Genomic DNA, 21,596 nt, shown 5'->3' on the forward strand with positions numbered 1-21,596 from the left:
AGATGGGGGTTGAGGTGGAGGAAGGACTGATCAAGGGGTTGAATTCTATTTATGGGGATACTTATGTAAGTTATATCTCAAAAATCGAAGATGTTACAGATGTATGAATAGGTATTTGGAACCTCCTTTAAAAATAAGGGAACATGTATTTATTATTTCAACTTGAGAGCAGATTCTTTCTAACATGTACAGTTGTATGTCGCATGGTCGTCTTAGCCCCAAAAGGTAATACTACAAACATGGTTTATAAAGAATTTCTGGGGTAATTGAAACTCTATTTTTGGGTGAGTTTTATACTTTAGGAATTTTCAGATATAGTCTTAGTACAATGCCGAGGAAAGATTACTTTGATCAAATTACGAAATCCACGCGAGCGAAGCCGCAGGTAATTGCTGGTATATGTATATAATATGTCCTGACTGACTGACAGATTCATCACCTCCCAGCCAAAACTACTGGACACAAAGAAATGAAATATGGGGGGATACATTTATATTACAGAGTAGGTGCTCACTAAGAATGGATTTTTGGATATCCCGTCGCTAAATGGGTGAAAAGGGGGGATGAATTTTAAAATAAGTATATCTAGATATAAAAAACTGAACTGTTTAAAGATGTGAAAATTGGTATGTGGAATCTCCCCTAAAAATAAAGAAACACGTATTTTTTTGTTTCGCAAAATTCATTTAAGGGGAAAGGGGGGCGGGCGAAGTAAGTGAAAAGGGATGTAATCCTCCAGATGTGAAAATTGGTATGTGGAATCTCCCCTAAAAATAAAGAAACACGTATTTTTTATTTTCGCAAAATTCGTATAAGGGGAAAGAGAGGCGGGGGAAATAAGTGAAAAGGGGTGTAACCCTTTATATGAGGATGTTTATATCTCAAAAACTGAAGATCTTACAGATGTGAAATCTGGTACATATTATCCCTTTTAAAAAGAAAGAAACACGTACTTTTTGTTTCTGGAAAATCCACTTAAGGGTATGAAAAATGGGGTGAATTTTTAAATTAGTATATCTCATAAACTTAACATGTTACAGTTGTAAAAACTGGTACATCGAATCTCCTTTAAATGTAAACAAAACATGTATATTTTTGTTTTCAGAAAATACACTTAATGGGTTTAAAAGAAGTGAAAATTTGGTAAATTTTTTAATGAATATATCTCAAAAACTTAATACGTTACCGATGTAAAAATTTGTATTTAGAATCTCCCTTAAAATTATATTAAAATGCGTGTTTTTTTCGGAAAATCCACTTAAGGGGGGTTAAAAGAAGTGATGATGGCGTGAATTTTTAAGACGAGTATATCATAAAAACTTAACATGTTTCAGAATTAAAAACTTAACCATTTTAAAACTTTACAAATAACAAACACGCATTTTTTGTTTTCGGAAAATTCAGTTAAGGGGCAAAAATAAGTGAAAGAGAGGTTGAATGCTTTATATAACGATGCTTTTATCTCAAACTGCAGATGTTACAGGCGTGAAAAAATTGGTACATGGAATCTCCTTTTTCATATAACGAAACACGTATTTTTTTGTTTTTGGGAAATCCACTTTAGGGGGCATAATGAGTGAACGTGGTTTATTTTTAAAATGAGTGTATCTCATAAACTTAACATGTTACAAGTGTAAAAATTGGTACATGTAATCTCCTTTAAAAATAAAGAAACACGTATTTTTTGTTTTCGGAAAGAAGTGAAAATATGGTGAATTTTTAAAACGGGTATATCTCAAAAACTGAAGATGTTACAGGTGTAAAAATTAGTACTTTGAATCCACTTAAAGGCGGGGGGTTGGAGGGCGTTTGGGGGTTGAAATGACCGAAAATGGGGTCGAATCCTTTGAAACGTGAAAATTGGTATTTGCAAATTCCTTTCAAAGTAACTACTAAGATGTTTTCATTCCTCCCCTTAAGCGGGAGGCGGGCCTCTTAGACGGTGACGCCGTCTCTCAGGCCGGGAGATTTGTTACGGTGAAAGAGATGCTCAGAGAATGTGAGGGGGTTGGTGGCAGTGGCCTATACTAGGAACTGTCCCGGCATTCGCCTAAGTGTAGGTGTCTGGTTTGCTATTTGCTTTACGTCGCACCGACACAGTAAGGTTTTGTGGCGACGATGGGATAGGAAAGGCCTAGGAATAGTAAGGAATCGGCCGTGGCCTTAATTAAGGTACAGCCCCGGCATTTGCCTGGTGTGAAAATGGGAAACCACGGAAAACCATCCTCAGGGCTGCCGACAGTGGGATTTGAACCCACTATCTCCCGATTACTGGATACTGGCCGCACTTAAGCGACTGCAGCTATCGAGCTCGGTACAGATGAATGGAAAACCACGGAAAACCATTCTCAGAACAGCCGACTGTTGGGGCTATCCGTGAGGTCCAGCGCTGTCCTGTCTCCCGAATGCAGAGGCGTAGAGCCACGGTAGAGCCGTGGCCACCCCTCGTCTGCTCGGTTGGCCGGTCAGAATGCAGAGCTGTCGGACCACGGACCATCCGTGGCCACATGTAGGCTGGACCCAGTCTGCATCTACCGACCTCAAAATAAAGAAACACGTATTCTTTGTTTTCGAGAAGTCCACTTAAGAGGAGGGGGTGGAAAGAAGTGAAGAGAGAGTTGAATTCGTTTTATGAGTATACCTCTATCTCAAAACCTGAAGATGTTACAGACGTGAAAATTGGCATTTTGAATCCCCTTTGAAAATAAAGAAACGCTTATTTTTGACGCGAAAGGCAAGGCAAGGGTTATTCTGCCCGAAGACAGGTCCGAACCTCAGCAGTGATGTTCCTGAGCCGGAGTTTACGTGCGGTAGGGTGGCCAGTTCCTTTCCGCTCCTCCATTCCCTTTCGCCCCACCAACAGCGCGTGGCAACCCATCCAGCTCCTGACCACGCCCAATGTTGCGTAACTTCGGAGATCTCACGGGATCCGGTGTTTCAACCCGACTACGGCCGTTGGCTTTGACGCGAAAGAGGACTGCTTATTACATATACTATCGAGTTCCATGTCGTAGGCGTACCAAGTATATGAATGTCTTTACCATTTTCACTAAGAGATGGCGCTCGCGAACAATACGCAGCGTATGAATTTGACACATACGTCAGTTTGTTCGTCTGACTTTTACCTACCAACACACATAAGTTGAGTCCGCCAAACACTAGCGACTCTGTTGTATCGTTCAGTGATAATGTCGACGTTTTTGCCTGAAAAAGAAAATGTGCGGCACGCATTGCTTTTCTTGCTTAATCAAAAGAAAAAAAGCAGTGGAATGTCATAGTTTGCTGGTAGAAACGTAATGAACACGCTCCATCGGTTAGAACATGTGAGACATGTTTTCGACAAATCGCTTCGGCAAGAAGACCATGTTTTGTGTCTGGTGGTAACAGAGCGCTATTGTGTTTTACGAACTGTTGAAGCCCGGCGAATCCGTTAATGCACAACGCTATCGCCATCAAATGATTAATCTAAATCACGCATTGATGGAAAGACGACCGGAATGGGCCAAAAGACATGGCAAAGTGATTTTGTTACACGATAATGCTCCATCTCAGACAGCAAAACCAGTGAAAGACACTTTGAAATCGCTTGGATGGGACATCTTTCCGCACCCGCCGTACCGCCCCGACCTAGCGCCATCTATCACCTCATCGCATCAATGGGGCACGCGCTCGCAGAGCAGCACTTCAGCAATTTCGAGGAAGCTGGAAATGGCTCGACGAATGGTTTGCCGCAAAAGACAAGCAGAGTTTCTGGCATGGTATGCATAACTTACCTGAAAGATGGACGAAGTGTGTAGAAGCCGATGGCCAATATTTTGAATAAACAAAAAATGAATTTCCCTTGAAAATTACGTGTTTTCTTTACCACAACCTCCAGAAAATCTTATGCATACACCTGCCACATTCCAGAGTTAACTCTGCCAATAGCCTGGTCATCTTAGCCCTAAAAGGCAATACCACAAAAGTAGTTTACAAAGAGATTCTTGGACAAATCTTGTCCTCGCCCCGACGTGGTGCAGCTCTTTTCAGGCAGGTGTGTTGCATGTACCATTTTAACCACATACCAACCTTCCTGCCATTCTTAAATGTCTGGCAGTACCGGGAATCGAACTCGGGCCCCCGAGGACGGCAGCTAATAACATTAACCGTTATGCTACGGCGGCGGACATTTCTAGTGATTTAACGTAACACTAACACATCGAAGACTTACGGCAATGCAAGGATGGGTGAGGGCTAGGATTGGAAAGGTCCTGGCCTTAATGAACTGCCGCAGCATTTGCCTGGTGTGAAAAAGGGGAAATCACGGAAAAACATCTTCAGAGCTACGGACGATGTGTTTCGAACCCACCTTCTCCTGAACTCAAGGTCACAGCTATGCGGCCTGAGCCGTGTTACCAGTCGCTCGGTAAAACCATGAATCGTGGATGATATTCAGAATGGACTGTGAGCATAAGATAAGATTGGAGGGAAACTACCTAAATCATAAATTAGCAATTGTCGCTCGGATATTAAAGGCAATATGAACTGATGTAAATACGGTATGAAATCTTTCAATACTCCCAAACCAAGAGTGATCTGGAATTTTGCTCAATTGTAAACAGAGAGAAATCTGAATATCACTGGGTGGAACATTGAGACTAGGAATATGTTGTGGGTACAAGAAGAATGGAAAAAAGACATCATATTTCAGTAACAGTGTTAAAGATGTGAAAATTAAATGCACTGCCGGAAACACCATGAGCACGTATTTCAGTTGGTTCAAGATTATACCTACAGGTAAACATTTGTACACACAGTTCAATGCAACGTGAGATTCCGAAGTGCAGTGTAAGATATATCAACAGTACTCTAATTATTATTATTATTATTATTATTATTATTATTATTATTATTATTATTATTATTATTATTATTATTATTATTATTATTTCTTTTCTGCTAGTGGTTTAACGTCGTACTAACACATTGAATGTTTTCGGTGACTCAAGGATGGAAAGTGATAAGATTGGAATGGTTGAGTCCGTTGCCTTGAATAAGGTGTAGCCCGGAAATGTACCTGGCTTGATAGTAGAAAACCACGGAAAACTATCTTCATGTCTCCCGTTGGTGGGAATCGAACTCACCCTTTCCCGAATGCAAGCTCACAACTACGCGACTCAAAATCCATGGCCAAGAAACCCACTCAGTACTCTGAAAAAATATCAACATACTCGAAGCCTCTTTGAATATCAACATAGGTCCGTACTTGCACATGAATATAGTGATAGATATATTGAACATCATCCTTTTATGCAGTACGTATTATTCCTACTGCGCTGATCATGTCGCGGTCTTGCTTTATAAACCAGCAATCACCAACATCAGCACCGTTCTACGAGACTTGTAGATTGCCTGATAGAATGCCTATGGCCATCGACTTTCCTTGTCCCATGCATATTCAATGGGGGAGAGGCCTGCGATCGAGCCGTCCAGACAAGGTGTTGAACATCTTACAGAGTGTATGGAGTAGCACAGACTGATTGTGGGTGGGCATTATTACACTGAAATAGAACATCGTCTTCCTGTCGCTATCACCGCAGAAGAACGAGTTGGGCCGTTTCTGGCCAATGTCCCCTCTAGTAACACATGCGAGTGAGGGTCATCTCTTATACCTCAACAGGTTTTGCCTGTGCAGCGAGGACGGACACAGCTTCAAAAATATCGCTATTCAGGTCTAAGTGTTGGTGGTGGTGATGATGGTGGTGATTATTATTTTAAGAGGAAATACAAATAGACAACCATCCTCTTCCAGATCTAAGTTACACTCGTTGACGACCATCATTTTCACATAGGCAGAATCTCTTCTCAGCGCCATTTGGTACCCTAGGTCATGCTATTTCAAATCATCGTTTGAGGTTTAGGTAGCCCTGACGCTTCCACATGCCTGCCCGGAGCGGACCCCTCTACTCTCTGATGCTGCGACTGTGGTGATATGAAAGGAGGACTCTCGGTTGCTTATCTTGCCTTTTTTGCCAACATTACGAACATTTGAGTGATTAAAATGATTCTTTGGTAGGCAAGAATGTGTTGATTGGTGACATGTGGGACAGATGGAACTTTTATTGTTCGAGATACATTTAATGATGCTGATGCTTGTTGTTTAAAGGGGCCTAAAATCTAGGTCAACCGCCCCGAGAAACATTTAGAGGATAAAGATTTTTAATGAATGAATACTCTTCTCTCCTAGTCACGAATAACCACCAACTGAGGAGAGAGTATTCGTTTATTGTAATCATAACTATTACATAGAGTTAGTTATTGATAGTGCTACAAAATAACAAAGATATTCCAGTTAGTAAAAAGTTAACAGAATGTTTGAAATGTATCATACGAACCCAATTAATATTATGTATTTCCGACACCTTAACCATGTTATAGAATAGAGGTTACCTCCTCGTGAGTATTCATACTACACATGAATGGACGAAGACAACGAACAGATTCCCCCCACACCTCACCAAGTGGGGTGGAGAACATCCCGCCAATCGCAATCACATTGCAACTAGTTTTGTTAGTATTAAAAAATACCGAACTTCTTCCAACTAACAAACTGTCACAACACATGATTAAACTATAATTTACTGGCAATGTGTATATTCTACGAACGTTATTTACACATATACTGTATTTGGAAGTTACAACCTTTTCCTTGTGAGGTATTTCCTGGATTTTAGGTAAGTTATCTAGTCAAGGATACCTCTTCCTTAACTAGACTATATGTAATTTAAGAGAATTTTTTGAATAATTTCCATCTTTAACAACATTTAACTTGTCCGATTGTAACACTGATAGTTCCTGTGAATCTCTTAAACAATTACACAAACATTTCGGAATTGGTTCAAAAATTTCGCCTGAATTAAACATTGTTATCACATCCCTGTGAAATATTTTGTGTAGACTCCAGTCAAAAGGGTTGAATGTAACACAATTTTGAAGGGCAGGTATTACAATCTTCTCGGCGGCCTCTTTGCGTATTCGTGGTTTCTTGTGATACCGTATCTTAATTATTAAAGACATAGCCTAGTGTTAACGTTTTCCTCTCTCAGCGTCGCCGAAACCTTATCAGTGTCAACGCTACGGTAAACAGCTATCAAATATAATGAAAAGCTACACTGAGAAATCTCGAAGTTTAAAACCTCATAGTACCGCACTTGTTTGTTTTTTTCGACTTCGAAATATTCTAACAATTGCTGTATTATTGTTCGAACGATCTTTCCACACACTTATTTGAGGCAAGCTGTATGATGAAGCTGAAATACGAAGCTGTATATTAAACTTGTACTAAATATCTCATGTGTACGAAAATATTGCTTCCCACATTGATTACGGTATAATCACTGCGATACAGTACTCCTCTAACATTCTTAACCCCTCCCTCTCCCTCACCTTTAAACAACATGGAGAACGAATCCCGGCTGTCCGGTCAACAAATATAATCTCTTCATCAAATTGCACTCTCGCCCCTCCTTGACTCAACACCTCTTCATTTCTGGACACCATTTCACACTTTTGTCATTATCTGAAATCACATTACGCTGGTTTCTGGTCCGTTTTTACTTTACTCTCATGAAGCGCTCCTATCCGCACGAATCTCCTCCTTCTTCTTGGCATTTTCGCCACTACCTGGAGTCGACACTTCGACGAATGGACTTAGCCTAGTTTTACGGCCTGATGCCTTCTCCCTTTGTGGAGAGATGTTATTCACTACTGCCTGTTTCAGAGGTGGTTTGTCGTGTGATGTGTGGTATATATTTGAAGATTAAACCAACGAACACAAGTACCCAGTCCCCGAGTAGGAGGATTTAACCAGATGCGATTGAAATCCCGCGTCTGGCCGGAATCGAACCTTGGGCCCACTGAACCGAAGACCAGTGCACTGACGATTCAGTCAAAGTAACAGACTACTATCCAGTCCAATGTTTTTAGGAATTATTTTCTAATGCGAATATTTATTTGCAAAGTGAGTGAATTTCCCATCTTAAGGGAAGCTTACCTTATGTGGGTTAGTGCACACTTTATGAACCTACTTATGTCGTCACAGGTTATTTCACTACCCAAGCAACTTCCTGACAGATTTCATTTTCTGATCTGAAATTAGCTGTTTCACCTACCTTCAGGTAACTACCGTAGAGTCAACTGAGCCGTAGAAAGTTTCTCTTACAATATATTAGTTTCAGTTAACACTGTGTCTCGGAAAATCTAAGAATATAGATTTCTCATAAAGACTGTTGAAGAAATGTCCATGCAGTCGATAAAACATTTCACTTCACAACAGTTCCCTCATACTGCTGCGTGTGAAACGTAACCATGATTTCCGATCTTCGCCGTGTTGCTGGAACACAGGAGCGCTCATGGTTTGTCGTTGATATTCAGTTACCGACCCTGGATACTTTATTTTTCAGCGAATACCGTCATCTGGGATTTACCATGGTAGAATTTTTCCATATTGATCCGGGTTCTGTTCCCGTTTCTTAAACTAATTTAAGACTGATTTAAGGGCTTGTAAATGGGTTCATCCTCTGGAACACGAATGAACTTAATTAATTAATATTCAACCATATTGCACATCTGAGTGTGCTACCATGTGCACTTGAGATGGTTAGCTTCGTGGTTTCATTCCCAGTTCTGATTCATTTTCATCAGTTTAATAATGTGTTATACTGACTGATTTCATATCATGCACTTTGTATCATGAAACATCGCTGTATTCGAACTAACGGTCTCAGAATGCCAGTCGTTCAGTAAAATCAACTTCAGTACCTTAGCACTGCGATTAATATTTGAAATAGCAATTTTATAATATTTCCCTTGTATCTGATTACTTTTAGAGTTTTCTATTTAATTATCACACTATTACAATTTAAGATCTCGCAAATACTATGTAATTGCTCCTGGTTTCGATGCCATAACCTTGAGCATAGGTGGCAATGTTCATATCAACGGATATACGCAGCAACTACGACGTGACCTTTGGTGGAATGGTTGAAATCGAAATACTGTTATTAATAAATTATACCCTATTTAATTTTAGGATTCGTATTTTGTAGAATCTCTCTGTATTGTGTTGAAAACTATATCCAACGTCAATATTCAAGTGTCCTTTACTGGTAAGTAATAGTCTCAAAACAGACCTATATAATATCAAAACTAAATTCATGATTGAATGATATTGACTAAATGACTGATTTCATATCATGCACTTTGTATCATGAAACATCGCTGTATTCGAACTAACGGTCTCAGAATGCCAGTCGTTCAGTAAAATCAACTTCAGTACCTTAGCACTGCGATTAATATTTGAAATAGGCTCTATCCCAGTTTTCCTTGAAGAAATGCGAAAGAATATGGGGTAGTATGCTCGGTATAGTTGCTTCAGATCTCGCTACCAACATAATTTCAACTGTCCTATCTTACCGAATATCGAGAATTTCTATTTTCCGGTTTCATAGCAACATGCTGGTGCTGATGGTCATATGTTAATCATCATTACTAATAAGTAATAACATTATCTTGAGGCATGGATGTTCAATTTAAGGAATTTCCATGTTTCGGAATTCCTTCTTTTTATGTTTTGTACGTTTTTCAAGCATATAAGAGACAAAATATGGCTTTCTTTACATAGTCAGGTCATATATTTGAAAATTATTTGGTGATTTATTGTGAACAAGATAGGAAGGAAGGAAATTTATCGACGAAACTTCATCAGTTGCGAATTGTGATGTGAGGATTACATTCACAGACATTCTGATCATGAATCACGAATCGCTCAGAGGCCCATACAAAGCAGGAACCAAAGGCCATTTATTCCGCTATGATTAGACTTGTGGTGGGCAGAGCATGAGGTGGAGGCAGATCAGCTGTCACTGCAGGACTGGCGAGAGATGTATCTTTGGGGTTAATCCGTGGCCCGTAACCAGGTCACGAGCTTAGGCCTATCTTGATCCCAGTAGCAACCCTTTCTGACTCGTCACTAAAAAATTGACGTCATTAATGTCCCCATTCAAACTCAGGCAATCTGATAAAGGCCACCTCGTGATCTCTGTCCAGAATGGGTGGCGTATTTTATTCATGTCTTGCTCTGGCCCACCTAAGGTAGGCATCACTGTTATTGGTAGAAATTACTCTCTGTTTTATCGATGTAATAAAGGGAACTCGTAGAATTCTTACGGTACATAATGTAATGGACCCTCTTATTTTTCTAGCTCATATTGTCTACCTTCAATAACTGGAGGTGCTACATATTTTAAATTACATCATAGTGTCTAATAGAAACTGTATACAACAGGTATTGTGATTCACGTTTTAAACAGTAGGTTCTATTAATTCGAGGAATGGTAGTTGAAAGAGCATAGCTTGGCATCCAAAGTCGAAAACCGATGTTCTAACCCCTTTAGTGTTCACTTAGTTCTCAGTCCAAATGAGTAGGCTGGTTGCGTACGTCCATGAGCTGATTTTCTGGGACAGTACAAGTCGGCCGAGTCGGTGTTCTGACCTTACTGTCCTCGTCTCCTGTACTTACGAGAATATTTGAAGTCTTAATCTCCACACCTCTCTTGGTCAATAGCTAGAAGCGTCAATTGGTATGTTTCACAATGGAATTAAATTACCTGTTCAGGGAAAGAAAATTACATTGTGAGCGGTGTTAATATCCACTTCGTGAAGTACCGTAATATAGTCAAAGCTTCATCTTCAAGCGACATTACTCACTGTTTAAATGTTGACTGATCCTATTTTATCTTTACTGGTGTCTTAATATACGAGTTGCATAGTTAGTCTTCTCACCATGACAGTCACAGTTCAAATCCCACTCAATGAGTACAGGACTTTTATTTGGCTATTATCACAATATCGTGCCGGCCCCGTGGTGTAGGGGTAGCGTGTCTGCCCCTTACCCGGAGGCCCCGGGTCCGATTCTCGGCAAGGCCAGGGATTTTTACCTTGATCTGAGGGCTGGTTCGAGGTCTACTCAGCCTGCCCGATTACAGTTGGGGAGCTACCTGACGGTGAGATAGCGGCCCCGGTCTCGAGAGCCAAGATTAACGGCCGATATAGCTCTGCCTGGCCCAGTGAGGAAAGCAATGGCAAACTACCTCACTTCTCATCTTGCCTAGTACGCCTCATTTTGGTACTGCCATTGGTTTTTGTGGTTTCCCTATAACTGCATAGCCTTTGGTGATGCTATTTGAGGATCCATCCAGCCTCTGGGCTGATGACCTAACAGACAACAGACAGGATTCGTCGTGCTGACCACACGTCACCTAGTAATCTGCAGGCCTTCGGGCTTCGCAGCGGTCGCTTGGTAGGCCAAGGCCCTTCAAGGGCTGTTGCGCCATAGTTTTTTATATTGTCTTATTATCACCTGTTACAGAAAACTCCAAGCTTTCTTTCTCTTCACTTTTGTTGCAGTAATTCATCGTTTAGTAGGGTCTAAAGCGTTCAGTAAGTTTATAAATGTCAGCGTTCTTCTCAAAATTGACTTAGACATCCGGATTTTGTTTACTCCTGGGAACTGGATAGAAAATACTTTAAAACCATTGACTTCATACGAAGTTATAAACATAATGCAGAAGTACAAGATGCACGAACGGGAAATCTGCTAAATGTTAATATTACAGTTTGGTTATCTTTGTAGAGTTATTAGTTAGCCATGGTGAGTGGTTTTTAACGTATACATGCATGGAACTCCAGAATATATCCAATGGAGCAAGAGCATTCAGATTTGAATCAAGTGGATTATTATAGTGTACATGAAATTACAAGTTATAACAATTATACATATCACGTGAATTGCGTTCTAGCCACCTCATGATGAAGCTCACATTAGAGAATGAAAGTCTACCTCAATAACTGTGTATATTAACATTCATATGGAGGGAAGGCTGTAGAACATAGTCGCGTGAATCAATTCTTGGCCACTATTCGAGATTGACGATTGACTAACTGCATTTAAAAAAAAAAAAACATTATCAACACTAGGCATTTTAATCTTCTGGGTGTGTGAGCTTCAGTTACGTTCAAGCAGATCATCAAATATATCGCATTGCAGAAATGATATGGAAATGGCGTATGTCTTTTAGTGCCGGGAGTGTCCGAGGACAAGTTCAGGTCGCCAGATGCAGGTCTTTTGATTTGACTCCCGTAGGTGACCTGCGCGTCATGATGAGGATGAAATGAAGATGAAGACGACACATACACCCAGCCCCCGAGCCGGCGAAATAACCAATTAAGGTTAAAATTCCCGACCCTGCCGGGAATCGAACCCGGGACCCCTGTGGCCAAAGGCCAGCGCGCTAACTATTTAGCCATGGAGCCGGACATCGCATTGCAGAACGCAAGTGTTACAGAGTGGCAGGGATGGATCACGGTAATATAGGCGTGCCAATGGGAAGAAAATCAATGAAATGGTTCGATAAGCATATTTGCAGTTTACACACTGATGTTTAATATTTATGTTTCATTTATGGTCAGATAAAAAGTTAGTGTTTAAAATCATGGCAACCCTGTCTTCTTCACAGCTGGGGACATTCGGCTCACGACTGGTAAATAAATCCAGTACACTGGAGCTGAGGTGACATCCAAGCAAACTGGTCAGTGTGCTTCTATACACTATGCACTAAAATGCCTCGTCATAAGTTGTCTATGACATATCGTATCCAAATCATCACTTTCATGCAACAGAATATGATACAAGTTGACGTTGCCGTCACTTTTCATGTGAATCGAAGTGCTGTCTCAAAGTTGTGGAAAAAGTTCAAGGACACTCATTCAGTACCAGGTCGACATTGTGCGGGCCTTCAAAGCAAAACAGCAGCCGCTCAAGATACATGATGTATATCTGCACACACACACACACACACACACACACACACACACACACACACACACACACACACACACACACACACACACACACACACACACACACACACACACACACACACACACACACACCGGTACAGTAAGTACCCAAACTGTACGTAATTGACTTTATAAAGGGGGAGTGTTTTCAAGAAGACCTCTTAGGACACCTCCACTTCCACATCACAGGGTGGCTCACGTTCCATGGGCTAGAGGAAATCAGACTTGGACAAGAGGGAAATGATCCAGAACTTTGTTTACTGATTAGGTGCGATTTGGTCTACATCCTGCTGACAACTCTCTGTGAATTAGGAGGGCAAGTTACAATTAATCATTCTCAGTAGAACGTCACCAGGAGCTTGAACGTTCAGCACTATTCTGGACAGGTATCATGCTTGGCTATCGTACAGGAAACGTGACGGCTGGAATGTATGAACATAACATTCTCCGACACATAGCAAGTGTCTTTGCGGAATCTGTAAGAGATAGGTTTACTCTACAGGACGACAATGCTAGTCCACATCGTGTAGCGGCTGTGAATGGATACCTGCAGGGACGTGGGATCCGCAGAATGGACTGGCCAGCGTCATACCCGGATATGCATTAAATAGAGCATGCGTGGAGCAATCGTCAACCGTCAATATCCACCATGAACGATTCAGGATAATGATTTGGTACTGAGTATGTCCCGTCGCATTCAAGTGTGCCTCAAGTTTCGTGGAGGAGCAACACGTTATTGACTCATGTGACTGCACTGAAAACTGTCTTTCAATTGTGTTTTTCTAACTCAGGATGTTTGCTTTAGTCGCATACTGACTTCAATTATACAGAGAAGTGTACGTTATCGTTGCATTTACATGTACGAAACATGAGTTTCACATTAACTAATATGATACCAGTTCTACCTCTACACAACAGAATCTGGAATTTGCTGATCATATTTTAATGAGTGTGGATGTCAATAGATGCAAAATAAATCCCCCCGACTAGGTCTACCGCTGTGTTGCACCTTATAGGTTTAAACCACGAAAGGAATATATCTAGACTGTCATTTTAAGGTGCATCATTAACCTTTTCATAAAGGACACGGCAATACATGTTCATGTGAGGTGCTAGCCTAGTAGACTTCAACGGAAGATGCTTTTGCTAGCAGCATTGCAGTACGTTTGATGTGGGCTCAGTAGATAAAAAAATAACTGGTAGTTTGGGAACATGTAATGTGGTTTTGGTATTCTCGTTTTTGTTTGTTCTCTAACGATATGAGGCGGCGAGTGCACCGTTGCACTCTTTCATCTGATGTCTGGTCCGACTCGTTGCCTGAATGGTCAGGGTACTGGCCTTCCGTTCAGAGGGTACCGCGTTCGATTCCAGGCATTTTAACCTTCATTGGTTAATTCCATTGGCACGGGGGCTGGGTGTTTGTGCTGTCCCCAACATCCCTGCAACTCACTAACCACACATAACACTATCCTCCACCACAATAACACCCAGTTACCTACATATGGCAAATGCCGCGCACCCTCATCGGAGGGTCTGCCTTACAAGGCTAGAAATAGCCACACGAAATTATTATCATTATCGCCTGCCTGACCGGCCGCTTACAGGGGTGTGTGCCCGCGGGATTAAATGCCAAGTGTGATTTATCAGAGAAGCTTACATTAAAACATTTATTTCTGGTAAAACTGACAAGAAGATTAGAAAGTTTAGCGGCGGAGTTACCTTATATTTTATTGAAAGTTGGAATGAAGGAATTTAAAGGAAATAATGCATCATAATCTATAATAATGAGTGTGACAATTGAACATTGCTGTTTAACCCAGCTCGTAATGAATATGTCTTCAAGAAAGTACCTACCCACACTAGAAATTGGAGATACTCAATCTTCATAATTTAATGCATTCTGTGCCTTTCGACGTTTCTATTTACATGATGTCCGGCTTCGTGGCTAAATGGTGAGCGTGCTAGCCTTTGGTCCATAGAGTCCCGGGTTCGATTCCCGGCCGGGTTGGGGATTTAAACCTTAATTTGTTAATTCCAATGGCTTGGGGGGCTGGGTGTGTGTGTCGTCTTCAGCATTAGAAATCATCCTAGGTAGGGCCCCATTCTCACAGACGCGCAGGTCGCCTATACGCCGTCAGATTGAGAGGCCTGTACAAGGCCACACGCTATTATTATTATTTATATGATTCACGGCAGTTTTGCGATGTAGTTTGTTATACACTTGCCTTTATATCCTGGTATTCGGGATCCATGTCCATTGTAGTTATTTGGCACTGAAACGTCTTTAAATGTGACGGACATTGCCAGATTTATTGGAATGAAAATGGTACTCATGCAAGTATCCGTGGAATAATGTGAAGTTCTATTACCTCTCAAAATTATTAAGACTGTCAATAGAATGAAACAGAGTTCAAAATGTCAACATTCCCATAGTTTAGCGTCCCATTGCCTCACAAACACTGTATGTGTTGAAGATACTCTAAGATCGACAGAATGACTGCGGAAAAAGGAAATGACATGGATATGAAAAGTTTTCTTATGGTAACTCACTATTTTATTTTCTGGCATTCATCATGCTCCTAGTGCCCATTCTGTGATAGCGTATTGAGTGTAAATTTACAGAACTGAATTAAAATGAATAATAATAAGGAAAGGAAGAAGAATTAAGTTATATGGACCTCTTATATCATTTTGAACGAGATAACGCCATAATGATTTGATTTTATCCACTCTTGAGAGAACTTCAGTGTTTACTAAGTAATCCACGAATACCGACCCAGTTCATAAGTATTTAAGTTCTATTCTGGGGTACGTACAAATAAATACTGAACCCATGACCTTTGATCTTAAGGGGTTCAATACTTGCACAATGTTGGTACACATTAAAGGCTGCGAACAACCAATTAAAATGTTAATGTATTCAATGGAATGTCAAAATACCTCACACTCGTAGACCAGTCCCTGATACATCCGAATCAATCCTATAGTGTTCGACTGTTTGACAGGAAAATGCTAGTAATTTCACAGAGCTGAAATCAACAAGATTGTGGTCATTAGTATTGGTCATCCGTGAGTCAGATAAGCTTGTTATGTATAATGCCAACCTGATATTTCAGTCCAAATTTGCATGCTGACATTCCGTGCGATAGAGAGATCGTTATATATTTTCAATATTACATGAATAATCCTTCATGTAATTCTTCTTATCAAATTTTTCGAATCATCTTTCACACACATCCATTTGGAGGTATGATTTATCCTTTCAGTGTAATGAAACAAAAAACCTGTATTTATTAATGATACTGTTTTGGTGGAAATATTGGTATTATTCAATTTAAGTAATTGTAAGGTTAATTATGGAATGATTTTTTGGCACCGAACATACATGCTTCGTGATATATATAGGCCTACAGATGTAATGATCAATTTGAAATAAAGTCCGAATATATTATGTTTATATTTTAAAAAGTAATAAATTCGTCCAATAGATGTTAAGTTATCAAAAGCCTCCCAATGGCCGCTGCATTTTCCACTGAACCCTAAAAATTGTTTTTGGTTCATATGAGTTTTCTAACAGTAATTTAAGTGGGGTATTAAGTCCCGTAACGTCGGCTTACCAAGTACACTGGTGTGTCTTTTAAACTACGCTTTAAAAATACATAATATTACTAAAGGTGGGTATTTGCATTATTTGCATACTTTTTGTTGAAATAAAGTTGATTTTCAAGATCGTTATTAGTATGGTGGTTGAATTTTACCTGCCATTTGGACTTAATCTTCTATTTTAACCATGTATTGTAGACCAGGGGGTCTTCAAATGCCGGACTACTGTCCGGATACGGACCCCGATGTCTTTTCCCCAGAACTGCACGGTTTATACGATGTAATGAATAGAAAGAAAGAAAGAAAGAAAGAGGAAGAAAGAAAGAAAGAAAGAAAGAAAGAAAGAAAGAAAGAAAGAAAGGGAAAATTGCAATTAAAACAGTAAACATATTTTTAGAGAGTAATGTACGGCTTATACGTCCCCTGGTCTAGAACAGTTATTTACTCCGCAGATGGCAGTGCCGTATTTTGAAGATATGAGAATGAGCTGGTTTTCTATTTACTCCAAAGATGGTGGTGAGTATTTATGTAGCTTTTATCTGCTCTTCAGCGTATGCCCTGCTTCAGTTAGTAATCTGTTGCATGCACCGCACACGAATTCAAAAATAATCCGTGCTTTATTCACCAGTGTAAGTTGCAAATTATTTCAGTGAACTTCTTCATCATGCGTAGTAAACAGCCAAAAACGAACGTAAAGTGGATCTGAAAATCGTAGCTTCAGACCTGTATGAGAAGTGCGTTACATCTTATTTTGCCCGAGAATACGCCTACAGACGCAAAACGGATATGTTTAATATGCATTCAAACAGTTGTTTTGATTAAGAGTGGACATTTTAAGCTGCATTTCAACAGTAAACATTCCAGTTACGATCAACAATTTCCAGTTAGCAGTGATGCAAGAAGCCGGGAGGTTAAATACTTGAGAGTTTCATTAGGGACCGGTCATCAATGCAGGAGAAGAGTTACCACAGAATAAGTCTTCAAAAGTTTCCTGAAATTTAGGCAGGAAAAAGGAAAAGAGGGAATTCATTTGTCACCTCTGAAAGTGTGAAGGGGTATCTTATTGAAACAGTCAGCACATTATTTTCAATTGGTGCAGAAGTTACTTTAAGAGGTGAAAATATACCGCTGTCTACGGCTACAAATGTGCACAGGGAGCAATTGTTGTTAATGGATGTTCTTGCTACACTCAAAAATGAAAAAGTGATAATTCTGTGTCCTGTTTGGCTGTGGACGAATCTTCAGATAGAACTGACTGAGCTAAATCATGTGCATATATTCTTATTTTTTATCGTGTTCAACTTATGGAAGAATTGCTTGACGTCAAGGCTATTGAACGCTGTCCTGTGGAAAACATATTATACACGAAACTTTTAATGATGCTTGGTTTTACGGGGGTGATGAATAAGGAGGGAGCTACTCCGGCTCCGGTAATACTGCCAACTGAATGAAAATGAAATCTGAATTGATTCAATAGTGTGATCGATCGATAGGAATTTTCTAAACCTTTATTATTTTAAGCCAACAACTGTGTCACACACACACATTGTATAATATTATTCGATGCGAATCTTGTTCCTAGCATGAATTCTATATTTTGGCTTTGCTGTCTAAGCAACAACAGTAGGCTACTAGTACGTTAAGTGTACGCCAGATGTCTCACGGCCATTCTTAGTTTGTGTGCCAAAGGTTGTCAGTACGGATCTCGAAGATAACCGAGGTCTACAGATTCATCACTAGGGAGCCGAAGTATCACAAAAAGTTTCGCGGATAATAGATCGGGCACTACGCGCCATCTTGTCCAAATACGATATGTTATCGGTGGCAACATGTGATGCTCGTTGCATGGTGGGTGATACGATTGGTCTAGAACATCATATCCGAGATCAAAATAGTAATGTTGCATTTTTCCACAGTGTTTTTAAGTGAAATATCTGCATTCAAGGCACCAAACTCCTCTAGGTAGATCCTGAAAAGTCTGTGCGTCAGTGATCTCTCCCATAAACGGTTAACCAAATAAGTGACTACTCAGGAAACGACTTGCTCCACAATGCGGTTTGATTAATTATACAGTTCAACAAATTGGAAGACCTTGTCAGGTAGATGAAAGAACATTTTCCATGGATTCTTGAGAAGAATGATGTACCAAAGCAGAATTACAGATGACAGATGACAGAAGGAAGCACAGAGAAAGGTGCCGTGTCATTTTGGTTCTTTCTTGATAGAGATTCATGCTGACAAAGTTTTGGTCAATATACATGTTGTAAAGCATGTTTTCCAATATGAATTTTGTGAAAACCGAGCTCGATAGCTGCAGTGGCTTAAGTGCGGCCAGTATCCAGTATTCGGGATCGTGGGTTCGAATCCCACTGTCGGCAGCCCTGAAGATGGTTTTCCGTGGTTTCCCATTTTCACACCATGAAAATTCTGGGGCTGTACCTTAATTAAGGCCACGGCCGCTTCCTTCCCACTCCTAGCCCCTTCCTCCCTCAGCGTCGCCAAAAGACGTATCTGTGTCGGTGCGACGTAAAGCAAATAACAAAAAAATTTGTGAAAAATAATTTCAGATCAACAATAATAAACACTTTAGGGACTACTAAACCATTACTGGAATTTCGTGCTTCCAATGTTTGAAAATATTTCACATAACAAGATATGCCACTTCACTAATGAGGTTGGGTGGGTGAATTGTATGTTTCAAAAGTGCGTGTGATAATTAATTTAAAATATCATTGATCTAAAATTATGTTTGGACGTGAATTTATTTTGCGTAAACACTCCACTGTTAGCAATGTTAAAAATGCATGGATATGCAGTGCTAATTAATACTAGTATACACCGTAATAACTTTTTCTGTAATTATTATATGGAGTAACCGTAAGCACCTGCCTTGCTCAACCAAATATTTTGACCCCAGAGACGCCTTTATTGCAATATTACCACTAATTACCTAAGGTAAAAATAATTGAAGATCCCTGCTGTAGACTACTAATATGTGCCTGAAACATGGAGGGATTCACAACAGATATGTCATCAAAACACTCATGATATATCTCACCGTATTCGAATTTCTTCAATAACGAATGTTATGCTTAGGTGTTGAATGAAACTGCTAATGTTATATTCCTCCAATATACAGTATGTGCCTACAGTGTATCTACTTTGTTGTCGTATCCGTCGTTGATGGAACTGATAGGATACAGTAACATCGTATTCAGTTCTCCAAACACAGTAGATGTAGTGCACTGGTCAAGAGAATAAAAGGAACGATTCAGAGTATTTGGCAGTAATACGTCGGTGACATACTTCAGCTCAACAAATTAAAATAAAAACACATTCGGCAAAAGCAAACAGCACTCACAGTGCATTATTTTCTGCGTTGCGATAATGTATACACCTCACGTTGACCATACGTTCCATTCACATCGTGATTACTTGAACGGTGCATTCAAGTTGACAATACTTGACGCAGATGGTACAGTACATTCAGATGCGTGACAATTTATCAGTATTAGTGTAACAGCCGCGGGGGGGGGGGGGGATATCATTAATTTGTGACTGGCGAGTAGCATTAAACCACATTATATACAATAACGTTACTGGCTTTGCATCCCGCTAAATAAGTTTACGGTTTCCGTAGACGTCGAGGTACGAAATTTTGTCCTACAGGGGTTCTTTAACGCGCCGGTAAATTTACCGACGCGAGGCTGTCGTATTTTCGCACCTTCAGGTATAACGAACTGAGCGGGGATGGAACCCGCTAATTTGAGCTTAGAAGACTAGTGCTGTACTGGCTGAGCCATTCCGCCTGACCACATATGACGAAGGGATACTACTTGAACTGATGTTACTCTCCTTTTCTCCGTTCCATTTTGTCCTTTTTGCTAGTGGTTTAACGTCGCACTAACACATCGAAGGTTTTCGTCCACGCTAGGATGGGAAGGGGATAGGAGTGGGAAGGCAGTGGCCGTGACCTTAATTAAGGTACAGATTCCCCATTTGCCTGATGTTAATATGGGAAACCACAGAAAACCATCCTCAGGGCTGCCGACGGTGGAATTCGAATCCACCATCTTCCGAATGCAAATTCAAAGCTAGGCTATCCTAACCCCACGGCCAACTCGCTCCGTCGTCCTTATTTCTACTGACATGCGGTATATGTAATTTTTAAAAAGAACATTAATTTACCGCTATGTAGTACTTTGTACATGAACGTTGGTACGATGGACGGGAAACACCGTGTATAATATTCGGAATGTTGTCAGGCTAAGCTACTGTATGTCAACTTCAGTCTACCCTTTCCGCTATTAAAGATTAATTCAAGCACCAGAACGCTTCCATCATTTGCCGTCGTAAACACAGACACACGCAATCTCCACGTAGGGTTGGCGCCTGGAAGGGTATCTGGCCGTACAACCCTTCTTAATCCGCATTAGTTCCGAACACAGATAATTGCGAAAAGGCCGGAAAGATCTATATTTCGACGCAACAACTTATTCTCCACCTATATTACTATGTACTGTGTACATTTTCAAGGTTCCCTCGTGTAAATGTATGCCTTGTATAAGTGAGGATATTATTAAATCGAAATAGTGTCCTCTCAGTCCGACTCATTTGCTAAATGGGCAGCGTTGAGGCCTTCAGTTCCGAAGGGACCCAGGTTCGTTTCCCGGCCGTTTCACGGTTTTCAATCGCATTTGATTAATTCTTCTGGCTGGGGGACTGGGTGTTTGTGTTAGTCCCAACACTTTCCTCTTCATGTTCAGACAACATATCACACTACCAACCAACATAGAAACACGCAATACTGATTACATCCCTCCACACAGAGTTGGCGTCAGGAAGGGCATCCGGATGCAAATCAGGGCTAAATCCTCGACCTCAAAAATGTGGAAAAACGGAGGAAGTAGAAGAAGAAGAAGAAACAATGTCCTCTCAACCTCACAGGGTGTGACAGGGTGTCCAATGAGATATAGAAAGAAAAACATATTTTAGATGCATAAATAGGCAGTTAACGCAAAACAGACGCTAACAGTCATAATAGAAATGCCTTTTACAGAACAAGTGGTCGCGAGGTTTGTGTCACGTCGCTATTC

Source organism: Anabrus simplex, chromosome 2 (genome assembly GCF_040414725.1).
Source record: "Anabrus simplex isolate iqAnaSimp1 chromosome 2, ASM4041472v1, whole genome shotgun sequence".
NCBI classification, from domain to species: domain Eukaryota; kingdom Metazoa; phylum Arthropoda; class Insecta; order Orthoptera; family Tettigoniidae; genus Anabrus; species Anabrus simplex.